General features: G+C 42.2%; 1 non-coding gene across 1 annotated transcript; it reads right to left on the bottom strand.

Moving 5' to 3' along the window:
- Window positions 1–6,838: 6,838 nt before the first annotated feature.
- Window positions 6,839–6,945, bottom strand: LOC126025557 (U6 spliceosomal RNA). The gene has a single exon (XR_007501476.1). It is a non-coding gene; the product is annotated as a U6 spliceosomal RNA (small nuclear RNA).
- Between the last annotated feature and the right edge of the window lie 3,618 nt (window positions 6,946–10,563).

Raw genomic sequence — 10,563 nt, 5'->3', positions numbered from 1 at the left:
AAAGAAAGAAAGAAAGAAAGAAAGAAAGAAAGAGAGAGAGAGAAAGAAAAGAAAAGAAAGACCCTACCCATTATGCTATCGCTCTAGCTCCTTCTGTGTCTTCTATTATTTCTTTTAATAAACAGTCACAGTTTTCAATATGTCTTGTTTTGGTATTTTAAGTTCTTTCTAGGCACTTTTTGTTTGTTTGTTTGTTTGTTTGTTTTGTTTTGTTTTGGAGCCACCCGTCGTGAATTTAGATCCCTACCCTTCACCTCAAGTTTAAGAAGAGAGCCGGAGAGATAGCACAGCACTAGACCTTATGGTCTCCCGTGCTTGCCAAGAGAAAAAAACCCTGAACGTCGTCGTACGCGGCTAAGTTAAGAAAGAAGTAGCGCTCCTCTTAAAGCGCAGCGAAAAGGCCACACCCGTTTGATGCTCAGGGGTTACTCCTGGCTAAGCGCTCAGAAATTGCCCCTGGCTTGGGGGGGGGGGGACCATATGGGACGCCGGGGGTGGCACTTAATTTTTTAAAAAAGAAATCAATGGGCCGTGATAGTATAGGTCGTTTGCCTTGCAAGTGGCTTACCTCGATTTGCTCTTTGGTATCCTATATGGTTCCCGGAATACCACCAGGAATACTTCCTGAACACAGAGACAAGAGCAACCCCTGATAATCACAAGGTGTGATGCAAAAACCCAAAAGCCAAAAACTTTTTCCACTGGACCAGAGTACACTCTGGTAAGGTAAGGATAGGGTAAGCTTGCCTTGCATGCAGCCAATCCAGGTTGGGTACCCTGTGCCAGCCAGGAGTTATTTCTGAGTACAGAGCCCCCCCCCCCCCACACACACACACACAATTTCCCAGGTAGAACTTAACTCCTGATTCTATGCTCAGATATCACTCCTGGAGAGTCTCTGGTCTTGGGGGACCATATGCGATGCAGGGACTCAAATCTGGCTACATGCAAGGCAATTGCCCTACTTGCTGTACTATCTCTTTGGCCCTCTAGGCACTTCATATTTTTAGAAAAATTGTATTTTTCCAGTTGAGTTTTTAGTTTTTAATTTATATATTTTGGATAGTAATTTTATGTTGCATGTATGATATGCAAGTATCTTTTTCCAATTAGTAGGTGGCCTTTTTGTCTCTGTGATCATTTCTTTTGCTGTATGAAATATATTTTTGTATTTATTTTCCTTCTTCCCTTTGTTGCTGTTATTGTTGTTTTCAGAGGGTAGTGGTAGGGGCGCATATTTAGTTTCAGTGTCCTTACTCTTATTCTAGACATGGCACAGGTCATTGGGGTAGTAGGAATCATACTAGCAGGTGGGGAGGCACCAAGGACCAAACTTACAACCTCAAGTCTATCTGAAAAATCAATAATTTTTTTGCGGGGGTCACACTTGGCGGCACTCAGGTGTTATTCCTGGCTCTTATTCCTGACTCAGAAGTCACCCCCTGACAGGTTCAGGAGACCATATGGGATGCCGGAATTCTAACCAGGTTCCATCCTGGGTTGGCTGTGTGCAAGGTAAAGGGCCTTACTGCTGTGCTAACGCTCTGGCTCCGTTCGATGATTTCTTAATGGCTACATTTTCAGACCCTGCAAAAATATAATTTGGCATAGTCCCACTTGTTTTCTCTTGCTTTTGTTTCCTTTGCCAATGTAGTTGAGTCTTTAAATGCATCTCAGATGCTGAGGTCTTGGAGTTTCACCTTTTTTATGTTTTATAGTTTTCGGTCTAATAGCTAAGTTTTTCATTCACTTAGTGTTCATTTTCTTTTTTTTTTTTTTTTGTTTTGTTTTGTTTTTTGGTTTTTGGGCCACACCCGGTAATGCACAGGGGTTACTCCTGGCTATGTGCTCAGAAGTTGCTCCTGGCTTGGGGGACCATATGGGACACCGGGGGATCGAACCGCGGTCCGTCCAAGGCTAGCGCAGGCAAGGCAGGCACCTTACCTTTAGTGCCACCGCTCGGCCCCATTAGTGTTCATTTTCTTTCTTTTTTTTATTCTTTCTTTCTTTTTCCTTTTCTTTTCCTTTTGTTTACTCTTTAGTTTTAGGTGTTACTCTTTGCGCACAGGAATCATTCCTGGCAAACTTGGGACCATATGGGAATCTGGAGATAGAAAATCTATGTTTTGTTTTTTGTTTATTGTTTTTGGGCCACACCCGGCGTTGCTCAGAGGTTACTCCTGGCTGTCTGCTCAGAAATAGCTCCTGGCAGGCACTGGGGACCATATGGGACACCGGGATTCGAACCAACCACCAATGGTCCTGGATCAGCTGCTTGCAAGGCAAACGCCGCTGTGCTATCTCTCTGGGCCCAGAAAATCTGTTTTAAGATGCTTATTTTGCCTTTGGCTGTCCCCAGTTCAACTCCCCAACACCCTATGGTCCCCTGAGCATGACCAGGAGTGATTTTAAAGCACACAGCCATGAATAGTTCCTAAGCACCATTTGTTATGACACCTAAAACTAGAAAAAGGAAAGTGAATAAAATTTAAAAGAGAGGAAGGAAGGAAGGAAGGAAGGAAGGAAGGAAGGAAGGAAGGAAGGAAGGAAGGAAGGAAGGAAGGAAGGAAGGAAGGAAGGAAGGAAGGAAGGAAGGAAGGAAGGAGGGAGGGAGGGAGGGAGGGAGGGAGGGAGGGGGGAGGGAGGGAGGGAGGGAGGGAGGAAGGAGGGAGGGAGGGAGGGAGGATAGGAAGGAAGGGAAGGATAGGAAGGAAGGAGGAAGGAAGGGAAGGAGGGAAAGAGGGAGGGAGGGGAAGGTAGGAGGGAGAGAAGGAAGGAAGAAGGAGGGAGGGAAGGAGGGAGGGAAGGAAGAAAAAGGGAGAGAGGGTGGGGAGGGAGGGAAGAAGGAAGGAAAGAAGAAAGGAAGGAAGAAGAGGGAGGGAAGAAGAGATGGAGGAAGGAAAACTACTCATGACTTATCAGAAAATGCAAATCAAAACCACAAAGAAGTACCACCTCACACGTGTGAGAATGGTCTACATCAAAGACCAGACACAGCAAGTGTTTGCAGGAATGTAGTGAAAAAGAAACTCTCATAAATTGTTGGAAATATAAATTGATGCAACGTTTATGGAGAACAGCATAAAGTATTTTCTCTCTCTATATATATATATATATATTACATATTATATAGTTCAGTGGTTAGAGAACTCGCATGGCATGCATCTGATCAGGACCCAATTCCCACCATAGTCTCCACAACATTGCTGGGTACAGCCCTGGAGGCCCTCAGCTCCTCCAGAATAATCTAGGTATCTCTAGCACTAGAGGGCCCAAACAGCACCAACCCCCACTCTCCTCCCCAGTATCACATAGTGGGGTTCTGACCCAGTAGTGTTGACATTTATGGTTTTAGAATACAAGTTATTGCAGTCTTCAGCACAAGACCCTCCATAACTTAATTATGTATTTGTATACATTTTGATTATTAAATTTTGGGTCATGCCCTGTGGTGTTGGACATTAGTTCTGGCATGGTGCTCTGGGTTCTGATAGCTTTTGAGGCAACGCGTGGCATGCAGTGCCAGGTATCAAACCCAGTGTTGGCACATGCAAATTCTGCACTCTAGTTCTTTGAGGCATCTCCTCAACCCATTAAGACTATTTCTACTGAAGCAATTAGTAAGTGGATTGCTAGGGTAAAGTGTGAATATTTTTTTATATTTCTGTTGATTATTTCACCAGTAAAAAATGGATTTATTTGGAGAAACCAAACACACGCGCGCGCGCACACACACACACGTTTGCTTTTATTGCTACCATACACACATTTCCTCAGAACAAAAGTAAGAAATGTTCTTTGTCACTGTTAGGCACTGAATCCACTGAAAGGCACTGGGAGCTCAAAAAGATGACTTGAAATTCTCAGCTAGATTATTGCTTTTCTCATGGGCTTTTCTCATGGGCTAAACAGTTGCTGTGCTATTGTTGTGAAGTGATTCATCGTCCATTTTCTTTTTTTTTTTTTTTTTTTGGTTTTTGGTCCACACCCAGCGATGCTCAGGGGTTACTCCTGGCTGTCTGCTCAGAAATACCTCCTGGCAGGCATGGGGGACCATATGGGACACCGGGATTCGAACCAACCACCTTTGGTCCTGATCGACTACTTGCAAGGCAAATGCCACTGTGCTATCTCTCCGGGCCCTCATCGTCCATTCTCTTCTGGAGCAGAAAAATAACATCACTTCCAGCCTGAAACAAGACCTATCTCTTCCAATTGGATTCTGTAGTGTGCATTAGAACTACACTTCCGGGGCCGGAGAGATAGCATGGAGGTAGTGCATTTGCCTTTCATGCAGAAGGACTGTGGTTTGAATCCTGGCATCCCATATGGTCCCCCTAGCCTGCCAGGAGCGATTTCTGAGCATAGAGCCAAGAGTAATCCCTGAGAGCTGCCAGGTGTGACCCAAAAACCCAAAAAACAAAAAAAAAAAAAAAAAAGAAAGAAAGAACTACACTTCCCACCTCATTTTGTTTGTTGTTGTTGTTGTTGTTGTTGTTTGGCTACTCTTCTTACTTCTGGCTCCACATTCAAAGCTCATTCCTGGAGATGCTCAAGTGACTATATGAGGTACCAACCAAGGAATAAATCTGGTTTAATTAAAGCTACATTCAAATTCTTTCTAAGCTTTGAGAACATCTTTTTCTCCTTGTTCCTAGTCACATACAATTCATCCATTTGAAGTATACAACATATATAAATTGAGTGGTTTTTACTACCTTCAAGAAAATTCGGTGCTGAAAAAGAAGAAAGTGATACACAAGACATTCTGCCATTGACAATAGTGCAGACCACAGTGCCAAAAGGGAGAGAGAGAGAGAGAGAGAGAGAGAGAGAGAGAGAGAGAGAGAGAGAGAGAGAGAGAGAGAGAGAGAGAGAGAGAGAGAGAAATTGTTTGCTCTAGAGACAGTTTGGGGGAGAGATGGGAGAAAAATGGGGGACATTGGTGGTGGGGAGGGTGGAATGGTGAAGGATGGTGTGCATTGTATGACTGAAATCCAACAATGTACAGTTTTGTAACCACAATGCTTAAATAAAAAAATTTAAAAAACTATATTCAAGGTAAATGTCCTACCCACTATATTATCACTCCAGCTCCATTTTGACTTCATATGAAAGTGAGTACAGTGAGTAGGCACTTGCCTTGCACTCATCAGGCTCTGGTTTGATCCCTGACATCCTATATAGTTTCTGGGAAGCACCAACAGGAGGAATTCTGGAGTGCAGAGCCAGGAGAAACCTCTGAGCATTGCAGGGTGTGGCCCCAAAATAACTAAATAAATAAATAAATGAATGAATGAGGTTTCTGGGTTGGTTGGTAGGTTGATAGGTTTCCTCTTCCCGTTTCCACAGTGGTCACTCTAGATTGTGGTGCTAGAAGTACATATCCTCTAATCTCGCCAAAATTGCACACTTTAGTTTTGGTGCTATGGCACATTCTGTTTGCAGTACTAAGCTGCAAATCTCATTCACATGCTCCGCAGGGATTGCAGTCCAGCCCAGCCATATGTACTTGCCATGCTCGGGCATGCCTGAGAGTCACTAGGACTATGCTCAGCACACACAGGCAGCATCAGGAATCAAACATTTAACCTCATACTTACAAGGCAGGCAGACACCATTCAGTGGTGACTCAAATATACATGTGCATTTACATAGGTTCTTTTCTTTCTTTGCAGACATTATTTTACTTCATTTTCACCTCATAAAGAAACTTTAAATCCATTTTACAGATGAGGAAACTGAGTTACAATTAATTTGCTCAAGACCATACAAATAGACAGACACCCAAGCCAAAATGTGAGTCCTAAGATATCTGTTTCCAGAATGTCCACATAAGTACTCTCCCATGACTTGATTATATAAAGTTCTTTTAGCTTTGACTACACCAAGTAACACAAGCTGATGTCACCAGCCTGACCCAGGTTTCAGCAGGTCTGGGGATCAGCAGCTTCACTCCCTCTGCTTGTTGTCATTAAGCATTCATCTTCATATATTAAAAATGGGGCCAGTACAAGAACTGGGTGATGGGGCCGGGCGGTGGCGCTAAAGGTAAGGTGCCTGCCTTGCCTGCGCTAACCTTGGATGGACCGCGGTTCGATCCCCCGGTGTCCCATATGGTCCCCCAAGCCAGGAGCAACTTCTGAGCACATAGCCAGGAGTAACCCCTGAGCGTTACCGGGTGTGGCCCAAAAACCAAAAAAAAAAAAAAAAAAAAAAAAAAAAAAAAAAAAAAAGAACTGGGTGCTGAAAGGAGGTAAAGCAATATACACAGTACTCCTTCAGGAACGGTACTGCAAAACACAGTACCTAAAAGGAAAACAAAAGGTGGGGAAAATGAGAGAGAAAATGTCTGTCCTAGAGACAGATGGGGAAGTAGAGGGATGAAGGAGAAACATTAATGACATTAGTGACTGGGGACATTAGTGACAGGAAATGTGAACTGATGAAGGGATGGTTCTTGGACTATTGTATGACTGAAAATCATGAACGACTTTGTAAATGTATGTCACAGCATTTTAATTAAAAATATTAATTATGAGGCCGGAGCAGCTGTAGGGCATTTGTCTTACAACACAGTTGACCCAAGAAGGGCCTGAGTTTGATTCCTGGCATCCCATATGGTCCCCTGAGCCAGGAGCAATTTTTGAGCACAGCGCCAAGAGTAACCCCTGAGTGTCACTGGGTGTGGCCCAAAAACCAAAATAAATAAATAAATTATTAATTTAAAAATGGGGCCAACTGCAGTCGGTTACAATAAGATATTTAAAACAAAACTTCTTTTAGTTTTTCTCTTAATATAAGTGCCTGTTTGACTTTACCTGTTACTTTTTTTTTTTTTAATGTGGAACGCTTCACAAATTTGCGTGTCATCCTTGTGCAGGGGCCATGCTAATCTTCTCTGTATCGTTCCAATTTTAGTATATGTGCTGCCGAAGTGAGCATTTTACCTGTTACTTTTGTTAAATAAAGTTTGTATGTTGCATTTAAAAAAAAGTGGGGTGGCCCAGAGAGATAGCACAGTGGCGTTTGCCTTGCAAGCAGCTGATCCAGGACCAAAGGTGGTTGGTTCAAATCCCGATGTCCCATATGGTCCCCCGTGCCTGCCAGGAGCTATTTATGAGCAGACAGCCAGGAGTACCCCTGAGTGCTGCCGGGTGTGGCCCAAAAACCAAAAAATAAATAAATAAATAAATAAATAAATAAATAAATAAAGGGAGGTGGAGTAGATCTACCTTATTTTTAAATCTTAGTCTATATTAGAGATAGTAGGATTTCTCCTAATTTTGTATTCCTAAATTTTTCCTATTTTGTCTTTTTTTTTACTTTATTTACTATTTTTTCTTTCTCTTTATAGAAATTTAAATATTTTTATACAGCCAAAATATTAGTTTTATACTTTAAGATTTCTGGAATTTATTTATTTTATGTTTGGAAAAAGTTACCCCATAGTTTGAGATTAGTAAACATTTTACTAGTGTTTTTTTTCCCTTATTTTTATGGATTCCTTGTTTTTATCTTTCAATTTTGCCCCATCTGGAATTAATTTTGCTATATGGAATTAGTTCACATCACCTTTCCCATATATTCTTCAAGAATATGTTTGTCAGTATTTTAATTTAAACCTGTATCCCCAGCCCCAAGTGAATAGAGTCAACAGGCTTAAGTCCAAATATGTGATTGATTCTGTAACACACCCCTTCTCACACAGTTAATAACTTCCAGCTTTGGCTTAACTGGAATAAATTTATAAAATCTAGTCTTATCACTATCACAAAACAACCATGTGTGAATGTCAAGGATGAAATCTTCAACTAGATATACAAATACCAATGCACAAAGAAATAGATGCTATTGAAACAAATCAGTGCAATCAACTGAAATGTTTGTACATGCGCTAAAGCATAATAATTCAAGTTCTAGGAGTTTAGGAATGTCAAGCATCTGAAAATATCTGAAAATGCTGGTTATCTTGGCAGACCCACATCCACACCCCAGACCTTCTTCTGCTACTAAGCCCAGATAAAGATGAAACAGAAATAAAGGAATCAGAACCCTCTCCCTTGCTTGTTTCTCCTACAAAGTCAAAGAAAGTCTCTTCCTCCCAGTTTTTTTGTTTTTTTTGTGTTTTTGTTTTTGTTTTTGGGTCACACCTGGTGATACTCAGGGGTTACTCCTGGCTATGCGCTAAGAAATCGCTCCTGGCTTGGGGGACCATATGGGGATCGAACCACAGTCCGTCCTAGGTTAGCGAGGGCAAGGCAGATGCCTTACTGCTTGTGTCACCGCTCCGGCCCCTCTTCCTCCCAGTTTTTACTAAGAACATTGTTTCATGGAACTTAGACCTGATATCAATTTGTTTGGTTTTTCCCTAAACTGCCCGGGATTCTGAATTACCACTTGTGTTCTCTTTAGGCAATTTTTATTTCACCTTGAGCATAAAAAGATTTAAGTTTTTTTCTATGTTAAAGAAAGATCATATGGGAGAGAAGAGACATTGGGACAGTGTTGTGGTGAAATAGCATCACAAGCATAATATGGGGACTGTTGGAAACCATGTTAACTCAATACAAAAGGAGAAGGGAAGACCAGAATAATTGAATATAAAAACTCTTGGTATTTGAGCACCTGACCTATGAAAGATGGAGTGTGGATCATTATAATACATATGCCCAAGATTATGAGAAGGTTCTCAGCTGTAGGCCCATGAGACCCAAAAAATGTTACAGAGATTAATTCAAAGTAAACAAAGGATTTAACAACTGAGCAGGGCAACTTTTGAAGACTGTGTGAATAGTAGAAGAATTAGTAGAATTCAGACAAAAGATTAAGTGAGGGAAGGTGACTAGGCTGGAAGGGCTTCTTAAAGTCAGGCAACCACTTCACCCCTCTTGCCTGCTTCATCCATGGCAATGAATGCCTACATATACAAAAGCATTATTATTATTATTATTATTATATTTTTAAAGTTTTTTACTAGTAAGTTAGAAGGAGAAGGGCAAACACCACATGATCCCATGTAGCTATGGAATAGAAACAGCCATAAGCCACACACTGACTGGTCAGGGTTGACTCCCAGAGAAGCCTACCCCCTGTCAAGGTCACAAGCCAGTTTATTTAGGGCATGATAAGAGGGGTCTAGCTTCTGATGATCTTTAAGACAATTGGTTGTTGTCTAGGGTACCTTCCTACCACTTCCTGGTATCCATTCTAGATAGTCTACCTGGTATGGCCAGGTAGCCCGGGCTGTGTTAATAGAAATTTAGGCTTGAGAAAGAGAAGCCTAACATGTGGTCCTTCACAAAATGGTGTCCCTCCTTGTTCAGATCCTAGATCACCACAATACAATTACAAAGTTTTTTATGATTGAGTTTCAGTCATACAATGCCCAACACCCATCCATTCACCAGTGTATATTTTCTACCACCAATGCCACCAGTTTGCTTCCTACCCTCCTCTCTGAGCTGCCCCTGCCTTCCCTCCTACCACTATGGCAGATATTTTTCTTCTCTTTCTCTTCATCGTGCTTATTTTTCCTTTTAAACACTGATATATGGATTCTTTTGGTTTCCAACTACAGAAAATCACTTGAGCTAGTCTAAACAAGAAATAATCGTAAGTATTTGCATGGCCCCTATGGGCAAACAAATGGAACCAGAGGCTTGAAAAACTCCAGTCTCTTCTACCTCTCCCTCTCCTCTCTGTCTCTCCTTCTCCCTTTTTTTTCTCCCTCTCCCCTCCCTTTCTTTCTCCCTTTCTCTCTCCCCTCCCCTTCTCTCCTTTCCAATAGTCTTTTCTCAGTGATAACTGCTACCAGCATCCTTACAGGCAAAGCCTCAGGATCTTAATTCCTTGTCTCTTTCATATTCAAAGGATCACAGAGCACCTCTACACAGAAGGAAGTCCAGTCAGCCCAGAGCCTCTGGACCTTTTTCCCACCCTGCCCTGCTTCTGACTTGTTTTCTTCCTATGGTCGTCCTGTCCTGCAACTGGACTCTTACATTCATACTGTAAAATCACCTATTTACATGATCTTCTATTGTGTCCCTTAGAATAAGTGCGGGGGGGGGGGGAGCGGCATGGTGGCGCTAGAGGTAAGGTGTCTGTCTTGAGAGTGCTAGCCTAGGACGGTCTGCGGTTCGATCCCCCAGCATACCATATGGTCCCCCAAGCCAGGAGTGACTTCTGAGCACATAGCCACCGGGTGTGGCCCAAAAACAAACAAAAAAAGGATAAGTGCGGGGGGTGGGGGGGCAGGGGGTAGGGGAGAGGATTTCCTCACAAAAGGTTATATGGCCTCTGTTGAGAAACCTTGATCTGAATCATAAAATGGCAATACAGGGATTAAGGCACTTGTCTTGAAAACATGTAATCAATCCCAGTTTAATTCTGATACTATATATATATAGGTCCTGAGCAGGAACAGGAGTGAACTCTAAGCACAGACCCAAGAGAAATCCTTGAAAACTGCTGGGTGTGGTTCAACCCCCCAATACAATGAACAAAGAAATAGACTAAGATTCTAAATTGTCTGCAAGTAAAAGAGAAAACAATTAAAATGTT

The sequence above is a fragment of the Suncus etruscus genome, chromosome 1 (genome assembly GCF_024139225.1).
Source record: "Suncus etruscus isolate mSunEtr1 chromosome 1, mSunEtr1.pri.cur, whole genome shotgun sequence".
Lineage (NCBI taxonomy): Eukaryota > Metazoa > Chordata > Mammalia > Eulipotyphla > Soricidae > Suncus > Suncus etruscus.
This window is presented reverse-complemented; position numbering and strand designations above follow the sequence as displayed.